The following is a 21,889-nucleotide window of genomic DNA, read 5'->3' as shown; positions in this document are numbered from 1 at the left end:
TATATGTCGCTAGAAACAAATGTCTGAGTGTAGGGTGTCGTGTTTTTGGTCTATCTCATTTACAGCTATTATAAAGACAATGTTTCTGAAGGAAGGATACATTAGGAAAGTGCAAAGTTTTTGGCAGTGATGTTGTATTCCTTATGAGCAATATGTTCCTGTTGCAATGGAAGGCAGACTGCTTTTGATTCAGTTGCATGCTGTATTAGATACATAGGTTCAACTTGGGTCAAATACTAAGATTAAAGCATCGGCCAAAAATAAACATTCCTCACATGCATAATGTTCCTTGTTTGAATAGGAAAGTAAAAAATACGACTCTGGTGGGATTCGAACCCACAACCTTTGAATGACTTTGCCAATTCACTTAGAAGTCCAACGCGCTATCAATTGCGCCACAGAGCCAGATGAAAATCAACTTGCGTACATTAAGGGATGATCGAAGTTTTGTCAATCCAGTGTTTACTTCACATCATATTATCAAGCCTTCTGGGATACAAGAAAGAATAATTGTTTTCTGAAACATAAAATGTCTGTAGAAGAATCACACTTCTGGGTGAAACCTTGAACTACACCTTTGTTCCTTTAGGGATAAATTCGGAGAATAGGGTATTACTGTATTTTCTTGCAAACTGAATACGTTTGGACAACAATTCCATACCTTAATAAAAAAGAACTGGATAAAAAGTGCAGCCATACAATTGGTTAACAATACAAAAACACAAAGAGAATATACCATAAATAGCTTTGAAAGAAGATTTTACTTTATATGTCGCTAGAAACAAATGTCTGAGTGTAGGGTGTCGTGTTTTTGGTCTATCTCATTTACAGCTATTATAAATACAATGTTTCTGAAGGAAGGATACATTAGGAAAGTGCAAAGTTTCTGGCAGTGATGTTGTATTGCTTATGAGCAATATGTTCCTGTTGCAATGGAAGGCAGACTGCTTTTGATTCAGTTGCATGCTGTATTAGATACATAGGTTCAACTTGGGTCAAATACTAAGATTAAAGCATCGGCCAAAAATAAACATTCCTCACATGCATAATGTTCCTTGTTTGAATTAGAAAGTAAAAAATGCGACTCTGGTGGGATTCGAACCCACAACCTTTGAATGACTTTGCCAATTCACTTAGAAGTCCAACGCGCTATCCATTGCGCCACAGAGCCAGATGACAATCAACTTGCGTACATCAGGGGATGATCGAGGTTTTGTCAATCCAGTGTTTACTTCACATCATATTATCAAGCATTCTGGGATACAAGAAAGAATAATTGTTTTCTGAAACATAAAATGTCTGCAGAAGAATCACACTTCTGGGTGAAACCTTGAACTACACCTTTGTTCCTTTAGGGATAAATTCGGAGAATAGGGTATTACTGTATTTTCTTGCAAACTGAATACGTTTGGACAACAATTACATACCTTAATAAAAAAGAACTGGATAAAAAGTGCAGCCATACAATTGGTTAACAATACAAAAACACAAAGAGAATATACCATAAATAGTTTTGAAAGAATATTTTACTTTATATGTCGCTAGAAACAAATGTCTGAGTGTAGGGTGTCGTGTTTTTGGTCTATCTCATTTACAGCTATTATAAAGACAATGTTTCTGAAGGAAGGATACATTAGGAAAGTGGAAAGTTTCTGGCAGTGATGTTGTATTGCTTATGAGCAATATGTTCCTGTTGCCATGGAAGGCAGACTGCTTTTGATTCAGTTGCATGCTGTATTAGATACATAGGTTCAACTTTGGTGAAATACTAAGATTAAAGCATCGGCCAAAAATAAACATTCCTCACATGCATAATGTTCCTTATTTGAATAAGAAAGTAAAAAATGCGACTCTGGTTGGATTCGAACCCACAACCTTTGAATGACTTTGTCAATTCACTTAGAAGTCCAACGCGCTATCCATTGCGCCACAGAGCCAGATGAAAATCCACTTGCATACAGTAAGGGATGATCTAAGTTTTGTCAATCCAGTGTTTACTTCACATCACATTATCAAGCCTTCTGGGATACATGAAAGAATGATTGTTTTCTGAAACATTAAATGTCTGTAGCAAGAATCACAGTTCGGGGTGAAACCTTGAACTGCACCTTTGTTCGCTTGGGGAGAAATTCAGAGAATAGGGTATTACAGTATTTTCTTGCCAAGTGAATTGGTTTGGACAACAATTTCATACCTTAATAAAAAAGAACTGGATAAAAAGTGCAGACATACAATTGGTTAACAATACAAAAACACAAAGATAGCTTTGAAAGAAGATTTTACTTTATATGTCGCTAGAAACAAATGTCTGAGTGTCGGGTGTCGTGTTTTTGGTCTATCTCATTTACAGCTATTATAAATACAATGTTTCTGAAGGAAGGATACATTAGGAAAGTGCAAAGTTTCTGGCAGTGATGTTGTATTGCTTATGAGCAATATGTTCCTGTTGCAATGGAAGGCAGACTGTTTTTGATTCAGTTGCATGCAGTATTAGATACATAGGTTCAACTTGGGTCAAATACTAAGATTAAAGCATCGGCCAAAAATAAACATTCCTCACATGCATAATGTACCTTGTTTGAATTAGAAAGTATAAAATGCGACTCTGGTGGGATTCAAACCCACAACCTTTGAATGACTTTGCCAATTCACTTAGAAGTCCAACGCGCTATCCATTGCACCACAGAGCCAGAGGAAAATGAACTTGCGTACATTAAGGGATGATCGAAGTTTTGTCAATCCAGTGTTTACTTCACATCATATTATCAAGCCTTCTGGGATACAAGAAAGAATAATTGTTTTCTGAAACATAAAATGTCTGTAGAAGAATCACACTTCTGGGTGAAACCTTGAACTACACTTTTGTTCCTTTAGGGATAAATTCGGAGAATAGGGTATTACTGTATTTTCTTGCAAACTGAATACGTTTGGACAACAATTCCATACCTTAATAAAAAAGAACTGGATAAAAAGTGCAGCCATACAATTGGTTAACAATACAAAAACACAAAGAGAATATACCATAAATAGCTTTGAAAGAAGATTTTACTTTATATGTCGCTAGAAACAAATGTCTGAGTGTAGGGTGTCGTGTTTTTGGTCTATCTCATTTACAGCTATTATAAAGACAATGTTTCTGAAGGAAGGATACATTAGGAAAGTGCAAAGTTTCTGGCAGTGATGTTGTATTGCTTATGAGCAATATGTTCCTGTTGCAATGGAAGGCAGACTGCTTTTGATTCAGTTGCATGCTGTATTAGATACATAGGTTCAACTTGGGTCAAATACTAAGATTAAAGCATCGGCCAAAAATAAACATTCCTCACATGCATAATGTTCCTTGTTTGAATAAGAAAGTAAAAAATACGACTCTGGGGGGATTCGAACCCACAACCTTTGAATGACTTTGCCAATTCACTTAGAAGTCCAACGCGCTATCCATTGCGCCACAGAGCCAGTTGAAAATCAACTTGCGTACATTAAGGGATGATCGAAGTTTTGTCAATCCAGTGTTTACTTCACATCATATTATCAAGCCTTCTGGGATACAAGAAAGAATAATTGTTTTCTGAAACATAAAATGTCGGTAGAAGAATCACACTTCTGGGTGAAACCTTGAACTACACCTTTGTTCCTTTAGGGATAAATTCGGAGAATAGGGTATTACTGTATTTTCTTGCAAACTGAATACGTTTGGACAACAATTCCATACCTTAATAAAAAAGAACTGGATAAAAAGTGCAGCCATATAATTGGTTAACAATACAAAAACACAAAGAGAATATACCATAAATAGCTTTGAAAGAAGATTTTACTTTATATGTCGCTAGAAACAAATGTCTGAGTGTAGGGTGTCGTGTTTTTGGTCTATCTCATTTACAGCTATTATAAAGACAATGTTTCTGAAGGAAGGATACATTAGGAAAGTGCAAAGTTTTTGGCAGTGATGTTGTATTCCTTATGAGCAATATGTTCCTGTTGCAATGGAAGGCAGACTGCTTTTGATTCAGTTGCATGCTGTATTAGATACATAGGTTCAACTTGGGTCAAATACTAAGATTAAAGCATCGGCCAAAAATAAACATTCCTCACATGCATAATGTTCCTTGTTTGAATAAGAAAGTAAAAAATACGACTCTGGGGGGATTCGAACCCACAACCTTTGAATGACTTTGCCAATTCACTTAGAAGTCCAACGCGCTATCCATTGCGCCACAGAGCCAGTTGAAAATCAACTTGCGTACATTAAGGGATGATCGAAGTTTTGTCAATCCAGTGTTTACTTCACATCATATTATCAAGCCTTCTGGGATACAAGAAAGAATAATTGTTTTCTGAAACATAAAATGTCTGTAGAAGAATCACACTTCTGGGTGAAACCTTGAACTACACCTTTGTTCCTTTAGGGATAAATTCGGAGAATAGGGTATTACTGTATTTTCTTGCAAACTGAATACGTTTGGACAACAATTCCATACCTTAATAAAAAAGAACTGGATAAAAAGTGCAGCCATACAATTGGTTAACAATACAAAAACACAAAGAGAATATACCATAAATAGCTTTGAAAGAAGATTTTACTTTATATGTCGCTAGAAACAAATGTCTGAGTGTAGGGTGTCGTGTTTTTGGTCTATCTCATTTACAGCTATTATAAAGACAATGTTTCTGAAGGAAGGATACGTTAGGAAAGTGCAAAGTTTCTGGCAGTGATGTTGTATTGCTTATGAGCAATATGTTCCTGTTGCAATGGAAGGCAGACTGCTTTTGATTCAGTTGCATGCTGTATTAGATACATAGGTTCAACTTGGGTCAAATACTAAGATTAAAGCATCGGCCAAAAATAAACATTCCTCACATGCATAATGTTCCTTGTTTGAATAAGAAAGTAAAAAATGCGACTCTGGTGGGATATTGCGCCACAGAGCCAGATGACAATCAACTTGCGTACATCAGGGGATGATCGAGGTTTTGTCAATCCAGTGTTTACTTCACATCATATTATCAAGCCTTCTGGGATACAAGAAAGAATAATTGTTTTCCGAAACATAAAATGTCTGTAGAAGAATCACACTTCTGGGTGAAACCTTGAACTACACCTTTTTTCCTTTAGGGATAAATTCGGAGAATAGGGTATTACAGTATTTTCTTGCCAAGTGAATTGGTTTGGACAACAATTCCATACCTTAATAAAAAAGAACTGGATAAAAAGTGCAGACATACAATTGGTTAACAATACAAAAACACAAAGAGAATATACCATAAATAGCTTTGAAAGAAGATTTTACTTTATATGTCGCTAGAAACAAATGTCTGAGCGTAGGGTGTCGTGTTTTGGTCTATCTCATTTACAGCTATTATAAAGACAATGTTTCTGAAGGAAGGATACATTAGAAAAGTGCCAAGTTTCTGGTAGTGATGTTGTATTGCTTATGAGCAATATGTTCCTGTTGCAATGAAAGGCAGACTGCTTTTGATTCAGTTGCATGCTGTATTAGATACATAGGTTCAACTTGGGTCAAATACTAAGATTAAAGCATCGGCCAAAAATAAACATTCCTCACATGCATAATGTTCCTTGTTTGAATAAGAAAGTAAAAAATGCAACTCTGGTGGTATTCAAAGCCACAACCTTTGAATGACTTTGCCAATTCACTTAGAAGTCCAAAGCGCTATCCATTCCGCCACAGATCCAGATGAAAATTAACTTGCGTACATTAAGGGATGATCAAAGTTTTGTCAATCCAGTGTTTACTTCACATCATATTATCAAGCTTTCTGGGATACAAGAAAGAATGATTGTTTTCTGAAACATAAAATGTCTGTAGAAGAATCACACTTCTGGCTGAAACCTTGAACTACACCTTTGTTCCTTTAGGGATAAATTCGGAGAATAGGGTATTACTGTATTTTCTTGCAAACTGAATACGTTTGGACAACATTTCCATACCTTAATAAAAAAGAACTGGATAAAAAGTGCAGACATGCAATTGGTTAACAATACAAAAACACAAAGAGAATATACCATAAATAGCTTTGAAAGAAGATTTTACTTTATATGTCGCTAGAAACAAATGTCTGAGTGTAGGGTGTCGTGTTTTTGGTCTATCTCATTTACAGCTATTATAAAGACAATGTTTCTGAAGGAAGGATACATTAGGAAAGTGCAAAGTTTCTGGCAGTGATGTTGTATTGCTTATGAGCAATATGTTCCTGTTGCCATGGAAGGCAGACTGCTTTTGATTCAGTTGCATGCTGTATTAGATACATAGGTTCAACTTGGGTGAAATACTAAGATTAAAGCATCGGCCAAAAATAAACATTCCTCACATGCATAATGTTCCTTATTTGAATAAGAAAGTAAAAAATGCGACTCTGGTTGGATTCGAACCCACAACCTTTGAATGACTTTGCCAATTCACTTAGAAGTCCAACGCGCTATCCATTGCGCCACAGAGCCAGATGAAAATCCACTTGCATACAGTAAGGGATGATCTAAGTTTTGTCAATCCAGTGTTTACTTCACATCACATTATCAAGCCTTCTGGGATACATGAAAGAATGATTGTTTTCTGAAACATTAAATGTCTGTAGCAAGAATCACAGTTCGGGGTGAAACCTTGAACTGCACCTTTGTTCGCTTGGGGAGAAATTCAGAGAATAGGGTATTACAGTATTTTCTTGCCAAGTGAATTGGTTTGGACAACAATTTCATACCTTAATAAAAAAGAACTGGATAAAAAGTGCAGACATACAATTGGTTAACAATACAAAAACACAAAGATAGCTTTGAAAGAAGATTTTACTTTATATGTCGCTAGAAACAAATGTCTGAGTGTCGGGTGTCGTGTTTTTGGTCTATCTCATTTACAGCTATTATAAATACAATGTTTCTGAAGGAAGGATACATTAGGAAAGTGCAAAGTTTCTGGCAGTGATGTTGTATTGCTTATGAGCAATATGTTCCTGTTGCAATGGAAGGCAGACTGTTTTTGATTCAGTTGCATGCAGTATTAGATACATAGGTTCAACTTGGGTCAAATACTAAGATTAAAGCATCGGCCAAAAATAAACATTCCTCACATGCATAATGTACCTTGTTTGAATTAGAAAGTATAAAATGCGACTCTGGTGGGATTCAAACCCACAACCTTTGAATGACTTTGCCAATTCACTTAGAAGTCCAACGCGCTATCCATTGCACCACAGAGCCAGAGGAAAATGAACTTGCGTACATTAAGGGATGATCGAAGTTTTGTCAATCCAGTGTTTACTTCACATCATATTATCAAGCCTTCTTGGATACAAGAAAGAATAATTGTTTTCTGAAACATAAAATGTCTGTAGAAGAATCACACTTCTGGGTGAAACCTTGAACTACACTTTTGTTCCTTTAGGGATAAATTCGGAGAATAGGGTATTACTGTATTTTCTTGCAAACTGAATACGTTTGGACAACAATTCCATACCTTAATAAAAAAGAACTGGATAAAAAGTGCAGCCATACAATTGGTTAACAATACAAAAACACAAAGAGAATATACCATAAATAGCTTTGAAAGAAGATTTTACTTTATATGTCGCTAGAAACAAATGTCTGAGTGTAGGGTGTCGTGTTTTTGGTCTATCTCATTTACAGCTATTATAAAGACAATGTTTCTGAAGGAAGGATACATTAGGAAAGTGCAAAGTTTCTGGCAGTGATGTTGTATTGCTTATGAGCAATATGTTCCTGTTGCAATGGAAGGCAGACTGCTTTTGATTCAGTTGCATGCTGTATTAGATACATAGGTTCAACTTGGGTCAAATACTAAGATTAAAGCATCGGCCAAAAATAAACATTCCTCACATGCATAATGTTCCTTGTTTGAATAAGAAAGTAAAAAATACGACTCTGGGGGGATTCGAACCCACAACCTTTGAATGACTTTGCCAATTCACTTAGAAGTCCAACGCGCTATCCATTGCGCCACAGAGCCAGTTGAAAATCAGCTTGCGTACATTAAGGGATGATCGAAGTTTTGTCAATCCAGTGTTTACTTCACATCATATTATCAAGCCTTCTGGGATACAAGAAAGAATAATTGTTTTCTGAAACATAAAATGTCTGTAGAAGAATCACACTTCTGGGTGAAACCTTGAACTACACCTTTGTTCCTTTAGGGATAAATTCGGAGAATAGGGTATTACAGTATTTTCTTGCCAAGTGAATTGGTTTGGACAACAATTCCATACCTTAATAAAAAAGAACTGGATAAAAAGTGCAGACATACAATTGGTTAACAATACAAAAACACAAAGAGAATATACCATAAATAGCTTTGAAAGAAGATTTTACTTTATATGTCGCTAGAAACAAATGTCTGAGCGTAGGGTGTCGTGTTTTGGTCTATCTCATTTACAGCTATTATAAAGACAATGTTTCTGAAGGAAGGATACATTAGAAAAGTGCCAAGTTTCTGGTAGTGATGTTGTATTGCTTATGAGCAATATGTTCCTGTTGCAATGGAAGGCAGACTGCTTTTGATTCAGTTGCATGCTGTATTAGATACATAGGTTCAACTTGGGTCAAATACTAAGATTAAAGCATCGGGCAAAAATAAACATTCCTCACATGCATAATGTTCCTTGTTTGAATAAGAAAGTAAAAAATGCAACTCTGGTCGGATTCGAACCCACAACCTTTGAATGACTTTGCCAATTCACATAGAAGTCCAACGCGCTATCCATTGTGCCACAGAGCCAGATGAAAATCAACTTGCGTACATTAAGGGATGATCGAAGTTTTGTCAATCCAGTGTTTACTTCACATCATATTATCATGCCTTCTGGGATACATGAAAGAATGATTGTTTTCTGAAACATTAAATGTCTGTAGCAAGAATCACAGTTCGGGGTGAAACCTTGAACTGCACCTTTGTTCGCTTGGGGAGAAATTCAGAGAATAGGGTATTACAGTATTTTCTTGCCAAGTGAATTGGTTTGGACAACAATTTCATACCTTAATAAAAAAGAACTGGATAAAAAGTGCAGACATACAATTGGTTAACAATACAAAAACACAAAGAGAATATACCATAAATAGCTTTGAAAGAAGATTTTACTTTATATGTCGCTAGAAACAAACGTCTGAGTGTAGGGTGTCGTGTTTTTGGTCTATCTCATTTACAGCTATTATAAAGACAATGTTTCTGAAGGAAGGATACATTAGAAAAGTGCCAAGTTTCTGGTAGTGATGTTGTATTGCTTATGAGCAATATGTTCCTGTTGCAATGGAAGGCAGACTGCTTTTGATTCAGTTGCATGCTGTATTAGATACATAGGTTCAACTTGGGTCAAATACTAAGATTAAAGCATCGGCCAAAAATAAACATTCCTCACATGCATAATGTTCCTTGTTTGAATTAGAAAGTAAAAAATGCGACTCTGGTGGGATTCGTACCCACAACCTTTGAATGACTTTGCCAATTCACTTAGAAGTCCAACGCGCTATCCATTGCGCCACAGAGCCAGATGAAAATCAACTTGCGTACATTAAGGGGTGATCGAAGTTTTGTCAATCCAGTGTTTACTTCACATCATATTATCAAGCCTTCTGGGATACAAGAAAGAATAATTGTTTTCTGAAACATAAAATGTCTGTAGAAGAATCACACTTCTGGGTGAAACCTTGAACTACACCTTTGTTCCTTTAGGGATAAATTCGGAGAATAGGGTATTACTGTATTTTCTTGCAAACTGAATACGTTTGGACAACAATTCCATACCTTAATAAAAAAGAACTGGATAAAAAGTGCAGCCATACAATTGGTTAACAATACAAAAACACAAAGAGAATATACCATAAATAGCTTTGAAAGAAGATTTTACTTTATATGTCGCTAGAAACAAATGTCTGAGTGTAGGGTGTCGTGTTTTTGGTCTATCTCATTTACAGCTATTATAAAGACAATGTTTCTGAAGGAAGGATACATTAGGAAAGTGCAAAATTTTTGGCAGTGATGTTGTATTCCTTATGAGCAATATGTTCCTGTTGCAATGGAAGGCAGACTGCTTTTGATTCAGTTGCATGCTGTATTAGATACATAGGTTCAACTTGGGTCAAATACTAAGATTAAAGCATCGGCCAAAAATAAACATTCCTCACATGCATAATGTTCCTTGTTTGAATAAGAAAGTAAAAAATACGACTCTGGTGGGATTCGAAGCCACAACCTTTGAATGACTTTGCCAATTCACTTAGAAGTCCAACGCGCTATCCATTGCGCCACAGAGCCAGATGAAAATCGACTTGCGTACATTAAGGGATGATCGAAGTTTTGTCAATCCAGTGTTTACTTCACATCATATTATCAAGCCTTCTGGGATACAAGAAAGAATAATTGTTTTCTGAAACATAAAATGTCTGTAGAAGAATCACACTTCTGGGTGAAACCTTGAACTACACCTTTGTTCCTTTAGGGATAAATTCGGAGAATAGGGTATTACTGTATTTTCTTGCAAACTGAATACGTTTGGACAACAATTCCATACCTTAATAAAAAAGAACTGGATAAAAAGTGCAGCCATACAATTGGTTAACAATACAAAAACACAAAGAGAATATACCATAAATAGCTTTGAAAGAAGATTTTACTTTATATGTCGCTAGAAACAAATGTCTGAGTGTAGGGTGTCGTGTTTTTGGTCTATCTCATTTACAGCTATTATAAAGACAATGTTTCTGAAGGAAGGATACATTAGGAAAGTGCAAGGTTTCTGGCAGTGATGTTGTATTGCTTATGAGCAATATGTTCCTGTTGCAATGGAAGGCAGACTGCTTTTGATTCAGTTGCATGCTGTATTAGATACATAGGTTCAACTTGGGTCAAATACTAAGATTAAAGCATCGGCCAAAAATAAACATTCCTCACATGCATAATGTTCCTTGTTTGAATAAGAAAGTAAAAAATGCGACTCTGGTGGGATTCGAACCCACAACCTTTGAATGACTTTGCCAATTCACTTAGAAGTCTAACGCGCTATCCATTGCGCCACAGAGCCAGATGACAATCAACTTGCGTACATCAGGGGATGATCGAGGTTTTGTCAATCCAGTGTTTACTTCACATCATATTATCAAGCCTTCTGGGATACAAGAAAGAATAATTGTTTTCTGAAACATAAAATGTCTGCAGAAGAATCACACTTCTGGGTGAAACCTTGAACTACACCTTTGTTCCTTTAGGGATAAATTCGGAGAATAGGGTATTACTGTATTTTCTTGCAAACTGAATACGTTTGGACAACAATTCCATACCTTAATAAAAAAGAACTGGATAAAAAGTGCAGACATACAATTGGTTAACAATACAAAAACACAAAGAGAATATACCATAAATAGCTTTGAAAGAAGATTTTACTTTATATGTCGCTAGAAACAAATGTCTGAGTGTAGGGTGTCGTGTTTTGGTCTATCTCATTTACAGCTATTATAAAGACAATGTTTCTGAAGGAAGGATACATTAGAAAAGTGCCAAGTTTCTGGTAGTGATGTTGTATTGCTTATGAGCAATATGTTCCTGTTGCAATGGAAGGCAGACTGCTTTTGATTCAGTTGCATGCTGTATTAGATACATAGGTTCAACTTGGGTCAAATACTAAGATTAAAGCATCGGCCAAAAATAAACATTCCTCACATGCATAATGTTCCTTGTTTGAATAAGAAAGTAAAAAATGCAACTCTGGTCGGATTCGAACCCACAACCTTTGAATGACTTTGCCAATTCACTTAGAAGTCCAACGCGCTATCCATTGTGCCACAGAGCCAGATGAAAATCAACTTGCGTACATTAAGGGATGATCGAAGTTTTGTCAATCCAGTGTTTACTTCACATCATATTATCAAGCCTTCTGGGATACATGAAAGAATGATTGTTTTCTGAAACATTAAATGTCTGTAGCAAGAATCACAGTTCGGGGTGAAACCTTGAACTGCACCTTTGTTCGCTTGGGGAGAAATTCAGAGAATAGGGTATTACAGTATTTTCTTGCCAAGTGAATTGGTTTGGACAACAATTTCATACCTTAATAAAAAAGAACTGGATAAAAAGTGCAGCCATACAATTGGTTAACAATACAAAAACACAAAGAGAATATACCATAAATAGCTTTGAAAGAAGATTTTACTTTATATGTCGCTAGAAACAAATGTCTGAGTGTAGGGTGTCGTGTTTTTGGTCTATCTCATTTACAGCTATTATAAAGACAATGTTTCTGAAGGAAGGATACATTAGGAAAGTGCAAAGTTTTTGGCAGTGATGTTGTATTCCTTATGAGCAATATGTTCCTGTTGCAATGGAAGGCAGACTGCTTTTGATTCAGTTGCATGCTGTATTAGATACATAGGTTCAACTTGGGTCAAATACTAAGATTAAAGCATCGGCCAAAAATAAACATTCCTCACATGCATAATGTTCCTTGTTTGAATAAGAAAGTAAAAAATGCGACTCTGGTGGGATTCAAACCCACAACCTTTGAATGACTTTGCAAATTCACTTAGAAGTCCAATGCGCTATCCATTGCGCCACAGAGGGAGATAAAAATCCACTTGCGTACAGTAAGGGATGATCGAAGTTTTGTCAATCCAGTGTTTACTTCACATCATATTATCAAGCTTTCTGGGATACAAGAAAGAATAATTGTTTTCTGAAACATAAAATGTCTGTAGAAGAATCACACTTCTGGGTGAAACCTTGAACTACACCTTTGTTCCTTTAGGGATAAATTCGGAGAATAGGGTATTACTGTATTTTCTTGCAAACTGAATACGTTTGGACAACATTTCCATACCTTAATAAAAAAAGAACTGGATAAAAAGTGCAGACATGCAATTGGTTAACAATACAAAAACACAAAGAGAATATACCATAAATAGCTTTGAAAGAAGATTTTACTTTATATGTCGCTAGAAACAAATGTCTGAGTGTAGGGTGTCGTGTTTTTGGTCTATCTCATTTACAGCTATTATAAAGACAATGTTTCTGAAGGAAGGATACATTAGGAAAGTGCAAAGTTTCTGGCAGTGATGTTGTATTGCTTATGAGCAATATGTTCCTGTTGCAATGGAAGGCAGACTGCTTTTGATTCAGTTGCATGCTGTATTAGATACATAGGTTCAACTTGGGTCAAATACTAAGATTAAAGCATCGGCCAAAAATAAACATTCCTCACATGCATAATGTTCCTTGTTTGAATAAGAAAGTAAAAAATGCGACTCTGGTGGGATTCGAACCCACAACCTTTGAATGACTTTGCCAATTCACTTAGAAGTCCAACGCGCTATCCATTGCGCCACAGAGCCAGATGACAATCAACTTGCGTACATCAGGGGATGATCGAGGTTTTGTCAATCCAGTGTTTACTTCACATCATATTATCAAGCCTTCTGGGATACAAGAAAGAATAATTGTTTTCTGAAACATAAAATGTCTGTAGAAGAATCACACTTCTGGGTGAAACCTTGAACTACACCTTTGTTCCTTTAGGGATAAATTCGGAGAATAGGGTATTACTGTATTTTCTTGCAAACTGAATACGTTTGGACAACAATTCCATACCTTAATAAAAAAGAACTGGATAAAAAGTGCAGCCATACAATTGGTTAACAATACAAAAACACAAAGAGAATATACCATAAATAGCTTTGAAAGAAGATTTTACTTTATATGTCGCTAGAAACAAATGTCTGAGTGTAGGGTGTCGTGTTTTTGGTCTATCTCATTTACAGCTATTATAAAGACAATGTTTCTGAAGGAAGGATACATTAGGAAAGTGCAAGGTTTCTGGCAGTGATGTTGTATTGCTTATGAGCAATATGTTCCTGTTGCAATGGAAGGCAGACTGCTTTTGATTCAGTTGCATGCTGTATTAGATACATAGGTTCAACTTGGGTCAAATACTAAGATTAAAGCATCGGCCAAAAATAAACATTCCTCACATGCATAATGTTCCTTGTTTGAATAAGAAAGTAAAAAATGCGACTCTGGTGGGATTCGAACCCACAACCTTTGAATGACTTTGCCAATTCACTTAGAAGTCCAACGCGCTATCCATTGCGCCACAGAGCCAGATGACAATCAACTTGCGTACATCAGGGGATGATCGAGGTTTTGTCAATCCAGTGTTTACTTCACATCATATTATCAAGCCTTCTGGGATACAAGAAAGAATAATTGTTTTCTGAAACATAAAATGTCTGTAGAAGAATCACACTTCTGGGTGAAACCTTGAACTACACCTTTGTTCCTTTAGGGATAAATTCGGAGAATAGGGTATTACTGTATTTTCTTGCAAACTGAATACGTTTGGACAACAATTCCATACCTTAATAAAAAAGAACTGGATAAAAAGTGCAGCCATACAATTGGTTAACAATACAAAAACACAAAGAGAATATACCATAAATAGCTTTGAAAGAAGATTTTACTTTATATGTCGCTAGAAACAAATGTCTGAGTGTAGGGTGTCGTGTTTTTGGTCTATCTCATTTACAGCTATTATAAATACAATGTTTCTGAAGGAAGGATACATTAGGAAAGTGCAAAGTTTCTGGCAGTGATGTTGTATTGCTTATGAGCAATATGTTCCTGTTGCAATGGAAGGCAGACTGCTTTTGATTCAGTTGCATGCTGTATTAGATACATAGGTTCAACTTGGGTCAAATACTAAGATTAAAGCATCGGCCAAAAATAAACATTCCTCACATGCATAATGTTCCTTGTTTGAATTAGAAAGTAAAAAATGCGACTCTGGTGGGATTCGAACCCACAACCTTTGAATGACTTTGCCAATTCACTTAGAAGTCCAACGCGCTATCCATTGCGCCACAGAGCCAGATGACAATCAACTTGCGTACATCAGGGGATGATCGAGGTTTTGTCAATCCAGTGTTTACTTCACATCATATTATCAAGCATTCTGGGATACAAGAAAGAATAATTGTTTTCTGAAACATAAAATGTCTGCAGAAGAATCACACTTCTGGGTGAAACCTTGAACTACACCTTTGTTCCTTTAGGGATAAATTCGGAGAATAGGGTATTACTGTATTTTCTTGCAAACTGAATACGTTTGGACAACAATTACATACCTTAATAAAAAAGAACTGGATAAAAAGTGCAGCCATACAATTGGTTAACAATACAAAAACACAAAGAGAATATACCATAAATAGTTTTGAAAGAATATTTTACTTTATATGTCGCTAGAAACAAATGTCTGAGTGTAGGGTGTCGTGTTTTTGGTCTATCTCATTTACAGCTATTATAAAGACAATGTTTCTGAAGGAAGGATACATTAGGAAAGTGGAAAGTTTCTGGCAGTGATGTTGTATTGCTTATGAGCAATATGTTCCTGTTGCCATGGAAGGCAGACTGCTTTTGATTCAGTTGCATGCTGTATTAGATACATAGGTTCAACTTTGGTGAAATACTAAGATTAAAGCATCGGCCAAAAATAAACATTCCTCACATGCATAATGTTCCTTATTTGAATAAGAAAGTAAAAAATGCGACTCTGGTTGGATTCGAACCCACAACCTTTGAATGACTTTGTCAATTCACTTAGAAGTCCAACGCGCTATCCATTGCGCCACAGAGCCAGATGAAAATCCACTTGCATACAGTAAGGGATGATCTAAGTTTTGTCAATCCAGTGTTTACTTCACATCACATTATCAAGCCTTCTGGGATACATGAAAGAATGATTGTTTTCTGAAACATTAAATGTCTGTAGCAAGAATCACAGTTCGGGGTGAAACCTTGAACTGCACCTTTGTTCGCTTGGGGAGAAATTCAGAGAATAGGGTATTACAGTATTTTCTTGCCAAGTGAATTGGTTTGGACAACAATTTCATACCTTAATAAAAAAGAACTGGATAAAAAGTGCAGACATACAATTGGTTAACAATACAAAAACACAAAGATAGCTTTGAAAGAAGATTTTACTTTATATGTCGCTAGAAACAAATGTCTGAGTGTCGGGTGTCGTGTTTTTGGTCTATCTCATTTACAGCTATTATAAATACAATGTTTCTGAAGGAAGGATACATTAGGAAAGTGCAAAGTTTCTGGCAGTGATGTTGTATTGCTTATGAGCAATATGTTCCTGTTGCAATGGAAGGCAGACTGTTTTTGATTCAGTTGCATGCAGTATTAGATACATAGGTTCAACTTGGGTCAAATACTAAGATTAAAGCATCGGCCAAAAATAAACATTCCTCACATGCATAATGTACCTTGTTTGAATTAGAAAGTATAAAATGCGACTCTGGTGGGATTCAAACCCACAACCTTTGAATGACTTTGCCAATTCACTTAGAAGTCCAACGCGCTATCCATTGCACCACAGAGCCAGAGGAAAATGAACTTGCGTACATTAAGGGATGATCGAAGTTTTGTCAATCCAGTGTTTACTTCACATCATATTATCAAGCCTTCTGGGATACAAGAAAGAATAATTGTTTTCTGAAACATAAAATGTCTGTAGAAGAATCACACTTCTGGGTGAAACCTTGAACTACACTTTTGTTCCTTTAGGGATAAATTCGGAGAATAGGGTATTACTGTATTTTCTTGCAAACTGAATACGTTTGGACAACAATTCCATACCTTAATAAAAAAGAACTGGATAAAAAGTGCAGCCATACAATTGGTTAACAATACAAAAACACAAAGAGAATATACCATAAATAGCTTTGAAAGAAGATTTTACTTTATATGTCGCTAGAAACAAATGTCTGAGTGTAGGGTGTCGTGTTTTTGGTCTATCTCATTTACAGCTATTATAAAGACAATGTTTCTGAAGGAAGGATACATTAGGAAAGTGCAAAGTTTCTGGCAGTGATGTTGTATTGCTTATGAGCAATATGTTCCTGTTGCAATGGAAGGCAGACTGCTTTTGATTCAGTTGCATGCTGTATTAGATACATAGGTTCAACTTGGGTCAAATACTAAGATTAAAGCATCGGCCAAAAATAAACATTCCTCACATGCATAATGTTCCTTGTTTGAATAAGAAAGTAAAAAATACGACTCTGGGGGGATTCGAACCCACAACCTTTGAATGACTTTGCCAATTCACTTAGAAGTCCAACGCGCTATCCATTGCGCCACAGAGCCAGTTGAAAATCAACTTGCGTACATTAAGGGATGATCGAAGTTTTGTCAATCCAGTGTTTACTTCACATCATATTATCAAGCCTTCTGGGATACAAGAAAGAATAATTGTTTTCTGAAACATAAAATGTCGGTAGAAGAATCACACTTCTGGGTGAAACCTTGAACTACACCTTTGTTCCTTTAGGGATAAATTCGGAGAATAGGGTATTACTGTATTTTCTTGCAAACTGAATACGTTTGGACAACAATTCCATACCTTAATAAAAAAGAACTGGATAAAAAGTGCAGCCATATAATTGGTTAACAATACAAAAACACAAAGAGAATATACCATAAATAGCTTTGAAAGAAGATTTTACTTTATATGTCGCTAGAAACAAATGTCTGAGTGTAGGGTGTCGTGTTTTTGGTCTATCTCATTTACAGCTATTATAAAGACAATGTTTCTGAAGGAAGGATACATTAGGAAAGTGCAAAGTTTTTGGCAGTGATGTTGTATTCCTTATGAGCAATATGTTCCTGTTGCAATGGAAGGCAGACTGCTTTTGATTCAGTTGCATGCTGTATTAGATACATAGGTTCAACTTGGGTCAAATACTAAGATTAAAGCATCGGCCAAAAATAAACATTCCTCACATGCATAATGTTCCTTGTTTGAATAAGAAAGTAAAAAATACGACTCTGGGGGGATTCGAACCCACAACCTTTGAATGACTTTGCCAATTCACTTAGAAGTCCAACGCGCTATCCATTGCGCCACAGAGCCAGTTGAAAATCAACTTGCGTACATTAAGGGATGATCGAAGTTTTGTCAATCCAGTGTTTACTTCACATCATATTATCAAGCCTTCTGGGATACAAGAAAGAATAATTGTTTTCTGAAACATAAAATGTCTGTAGAAGAATCACACTTCTGGGTGAAACCTTGAACTACACCTTTGTTCCTTTAGGGATAAATTCGGAGAATAGGGTATTACTGTATTTTCTTGCAAACTGAATACGTTTGGACAACAATTCCATACCTTAATAAAAAAGAACTGGATAAAAAGTGCAGCCATACAATTGGTTAACAATACAAAAACACAAAGAGAATATACCATAAATAGCTTTGAAAGAAGATTTTACTTTATATGTCGCTAGAAACAAATGTCTGAGTGTAGGGTGTCGTGTTTTTGGTCTATCTCATTTACAGCTATTATAAAGACAATGTTTCTGAAGGAAGGATACGTTAGGAAAGTGCAAAGTTTCTGGCAGTGATGTTGTATTGCTTATGAGCAATATGTTCCTGTTGCAATGGAAGGCAGACTGCTTTTGATTCAGTTGCATGCTGTATTAGATACATAGGTTCAACTTGGGTCAAATACTAAGATTAAAGCATCGGCCAAAAATAAACATTCCTCACATGCATAATGTTCCTTGTTTGAATAAGAAAGTAAAAAATGCGACTCTGGTGGGATATTGCGCCACAGAGCCAGATGACAATCAACTTGCGTACATCAGGGGATGATCGAGGTTTTGTCAATCCAGTGTTTACTTCACATCATATTATCAAGCCTTCTGGGATACAAGAAAGAATAATTGTTTTCCGAAACATAAAATGTCTGTAGAAGAATCACACTTCTGGGTGAAACCTTGAACTACACCTTTTTTCCTTTAGGGATAAATTCGGAGAATAGGGTATTACAGTATTTTCTTGCCAAGTGAATTGGTTTGGACAACAATTCCATACCTTAATAAAAAAGAACTGGATAAAAAGTGCAGACATACAATTGGTTAACAATACAAAAACACAAAGAGAATATACCATAAATAGCTTTGAAAGAAGATTTTACTTTATATGTCGCTAGAAACAAATGTCTGAGCGTAGGGTGTCGTGTTTTGGTCTATCTCATTTACAGCTATTATAAAGACAATGTTTCTGAAGGAAGGATACATTAGAAAAGTGCCAAGTTTCTGGTAGTGATGTTGTATTGCTTATGAGCAATATGTTCCTGTTGCAATGAAAGGCAGACTGCTTTTGATTCAGTTGCATGCTGTATTAGATACATAGGTTCAACTTGGGTCAAATACTAAGATTAAAGCATCGGCCAAAAATAAACATTCCTCACATGCATAATGTTCCTTGTTTGAATAAGAAAGTAAAAAATGCAACTCTGGTGGTATTCAAAGCCACAACCTTTGAATGACTTTGCCAATTCACTTAGAAGTCCAAAGCGCTATCCATTCCGCCACAGATCCAGATGAAAATTAACTTGCGTACATTAAGGGATGATCAAAGTTTTGTCAATCCAGTGTTTACTTCACATCATATTATCAAGCTTTCTGGGATACAAGAAAGAATGATTGTTTTCTGAAACATAAAATGTCTGTAGAAGAATCACACTTCTGGCTGAAACCTTGAACTACACCTTTGTTCCTTTAGGGATAAATTCGGAGAATAGGGTATTACTGTATTTTCTTGCAAACTGAATACGTTTGGACAACATTTCCATACCTTAATAAAAAAGAACTGGATAAAAAGTGCAGACATGCAATTGGTTAACAATACAAAAACACAAAGAGAATATACCATAAATAGCTTTGAAAGAAGATTTTACTTTATATGTCGCTAGAAACAAATGTCTGAGTGTAGGGTGTCGTGTTTTTGGTCTATCTCATTTACAGCTATTATAAAGACAATGTTTCTGAAGGAAGGATACATTAGGAAAGTGCAAAGTTTCTGGCAGTGATGTTGTATTGCTTATGAGCAATATGTTCCTGTTGCCATGGAAGGCAGACTGCTTTTGATTCAGTTGCATGCTGTATTAGATACATAGGTTCAACTTGGGTGAAATACTAAGATTAAAGCATCGGCCAAAAATAAACATTCCTCACATGCATAATGTTCCTTATTTGAATAAGAAAGTAAAAAATGCGACTCTGGTTGGATTCGAACCCACAACCTTTGAATGACTTTGCCAATTCACTTAGAAGTCCAACGCGCTATCCATTGCGCCACAGAGCCAGATGAAAATCCACTTGCATACAGTAAGGGATGATCTAAGTTTTGTCAATCCAGTGTTTACTTCACATCACATTATCAAGCCTTCTGGGATACATGAAAGAATGATTGTTTTCTGAAACATTAAATGTCTGTAGCAAGAATCACAGTTCGGGGTGAAACCTTGAACTGCACCTTTGTTCGCTTGGGGAGAAATTCAGAGAATAGGGTATTACAGTATTTTCTTGCCAAGTGAATTGGTTTGGACAACAATTTCATACCTTAATAAAAAAGAACTGGATAAAAAGTGCAGACATACAATTGGTTAACAATACAAAAACACAAAGATAGCTTTGAAAGAAGATTTTACTTTATATGTCGCTAGAAACAAATGTCTGAGTGTCGGGTGTCGTGTTTTTGGTCTATCTCATTTACAGCTATTATAAATACAATGTTTCTGAAGGAAGGATACATTAGGAAAGTGCAAAGTTTCTGGCAGTGATGTTGTATTGCTTATGAGCAATATGTTCCTGTTGCAATGGAAGGCAGACTGTTTTTGATTCAGTTGCATGCAGTATTAGATACATAGGTTCAACTTGGGTCAAATACTAAGATTAAAGCATCGGCCAAAAATAAACATTCCTCACATGCATAATGTACCTTGTTTGAATTAGAAAGTATAAAATGCGACTCTGGTGGGATTCAAACCCACAACCTTTGAATGACTTTGCCAATTCACTTAGAAGTCCAACGCGCTATCCATTGCACCACAGAGCCAGAGGAAAATGAACTTGCGTACATTAAGGGATGATCGAAGTTTTGTCAATCCAGTGTTTACTTCACATCATATTATCAAGCCTTCTTGGATACAAGAAAGAATAATTGTTTTCTGAAACATAAAATGTCTGTAGAAGAATCACACTTCTGGGTGAAACCTTGAACTACACTTTTGTTCCTTTAGGGATAAATTCGGAGAATAGGGTATTACTGTATTTTCTTGCAAACTGAATACGTTTGGACAACAATTCCATACCTTAATAAAAAAGAACTGGATAAAAAGTGCAGCCATACAATTGGTTAACAATACAAAAACACAAAGAGAATATACCATAAATAGCTTTGAAAGAAGATTTTACTTTATATGTCGCTAGAAACAAATGTCTGAGTGTAGGGTGTCGTGTTTTTGGTCTATCTCATTTACAGCTATTATAAAGACAATGTTTCTGAAGGAAGGATACATTAGGAAAGTGCAAAGTTTCTGGCAGTGATGTTGTATTGCTTATGAGCAATATGTTCCTGTTGCAATGGAAGGCAGACTGCTTTTGATTCAGTTGCATGCTGTATTAGATACATAGGTTCAACTTGGGTCAAATACTAAGATTAAAGCATCGGCCAAAAATAAACATTCCTCACATGCATAATGTTCCTTGTTTGAATAAGAAAGTAAAAAATACGACTCTGGGGGGATTCGAACCCACAACCTTTGAATGACTTTGCCAATTCACTTAGAAGTCCAACGCGCTATCCATTGCGCCACAGAGCCAGTTGAAAATCAGCTTGCGTACATTAAGGGATGATCGAAGTTTTGTCAATCCAGTGTTTACTTCACATCATATTATCAAGCCTTCTGGGATACAAGAAAGAATAATTGTTTTCTGAAACATAAAATGTCTGTAGAAGAATCACACTTCTGGGTGAAACCTTGAACTACACCTTTGTTCCTTTAGGGATAAATTCGGAGAATAGGGTA

At 36.0% G+C, this 21,889-nt stretch overlaps 11 non-coding genes across 11 annotated transcripts; all 11 read right to left on the bottom strand.

The window, feature by feature from the left end:
• Positions 1-315: 315 nt before the first annotated feature.
• Positions 316-405, bottom strand: TRNAR-UCU (transfer RNA arginine (anticodon UCU)). Its single transcript is given in 2 exon segments — positions 316-351; positions 369-405. It is a non-coding gene; the product is annotated as a tRNA-Arg (tRNA).
• A 676-nt stretch (positions 406-1,081) lies between these two features.
• On the bottom strand, positions 1,082-1,171 carry TRNAR-UCU (transfer RNA arginine (anticodon UCU)). Its single transcript is given in 2 exon segments — positions 1,082-1,117; positions 1,135-1,171. It is a non-coding gene; the product is annotated as a tRNA-Arg (tRNA).
• A 2,195-nt stretch (positions 1,172-3,366) lies between these two features.
• TRNAR-UCU (transfer RNA arginine (anticodon UCU)) lies at positions 3,367-3,456 on the bottom strand. The gene is given in 2 exon segments: positions 3,367-3,402; positions 3,420-3,456. It is a non-coding gene; the product is annotated as a tRNA-Arg (tRNA).
• Positions 3,457-4,132: 676 nt separating this feature from the next.
• TRNAR-UCU (transfer RNA arginine (anticodon UCU)) lies at positions 4,133-4,222 on the bottom strand. Its single transcript is given in 2 exon segments — positions 4,133-4,168; positions 4,186-4,222. It is a non-coding gene; the product is annotated as a tRNA-Arg (tRNA).
• Positions 4,223-7,889: 3,667 nt separating this feature from the next.
• On the bottom strand, positions 7,890-7,979 carry TRNAR-UCU (transfer RNA arginine (anticodon UCU)). Its single transcript is given in 2 exon segments — positions 7,890-7,925; positions 7,943-7,979. It is a non-coding gene; the product is annotated as a tRNA-Arg (tRNA).
• Positions 7,980-13,252: 5,273 nt separating this feature from the next.
• On the bottom strand, positions 13,253-13,342 carry TRNAR-UCU (transfer RNA arginine (anticodon UCU)). Its single transcript is given in 2 exon segments — positions 13,253-13,288; positions 13,306-13,342. It is a non-coding gene; the product is annotated as a tRNA-Arg (tRNA).
• Positions 13,343-14,018: 676 nt separating this feature from the next.
• TRNAR-UCU (transfer RNA arginine (anticodon UCU)) lies at positions 14,019-14,108 on the bottom strand. The gene is given in 2 exon segments: positions 14,019-14,054; positions 14,072-14,108. It is a non-coding gene; the product is annotated as a tRNA-Arg (tRNA).
• A 676-nt stretch (positions 14,109-14,784) lies between these two features.
• TRNAR-UCU (transfer RNA arginine (anticodon UCU)) lies at positions 14,785-14,874 on the bottom strand. The gene is given in 2 exon segments: positions 14,785-14,820; positions 14,838-14,874. It is a non-coding gene; the product is annotated as a tRNA-Arg (tRNA).
• A 2,195-nt stretch (positions 14,875-17,069) lies between these two features.
• On the bottom strand, positions 17,070-17,159 carry TRNAR-UCU (transfer RNA arginine (anticodon UCU)). Its single transcript is given in 2 exon segments — positions 17,070-17,105; positions 17,123-17,159. It is a non-coding gene; the product is annotated as a tRNA-Arg (tRNA).
• A 676-nt stretch (positions 17,160-17,835) lies between these two features.
• On the bottom strand, positions 17,836-17,925 carry TRNAR-UCU (transfer RNA arginine (anticodon UCU)). The gene is given in 2 exon segments: positions 17,836-17,871; positions 17,889-17,925. It is a non-coding gene; the product is annotated as a tRNA-Arg (tRNA).
• A 3,667-nt stretch (positions 17,926-21,592) lies between these two features.
• TRNAR-UCU (transfer RNA arginine (anticodon UCU)) lies at positions 21,593-21,682 on the bottom strand. The gene is given in 2 exon segments: positions 21,593-21,628; positions 21,646-21,682. It is a non-coding gene; the product is annotated as a tRNA-Arg (tRNA).
• Between the last annotated feature and the right edge of the window lie 207 nt (positions 21,683-21,889).

The sequence above is a fragment of the Ambystoma mexicanum genome, assembly GCF_040938575.1.
Source record: "Ambystoma mexicanum isolate Mex_15411 chromosome 12 unlocalized genomic scaffold, UKY_AmexF1_1 Mex_chr12_unloc.1, whole genome shotgun sequence".
In the NCBI taxonomy this organism is placed as follows: Eukaryota; Metazoa; Chordata; class Amphibia; order Caudata; family Ambystomatidae; genus Ambystoma; species Ambystoma mexicanum.
Note: the sequence above shows the minus strand (reverse complement) of the source record. Positions and strands in the feature narration are given on the sequence as shown.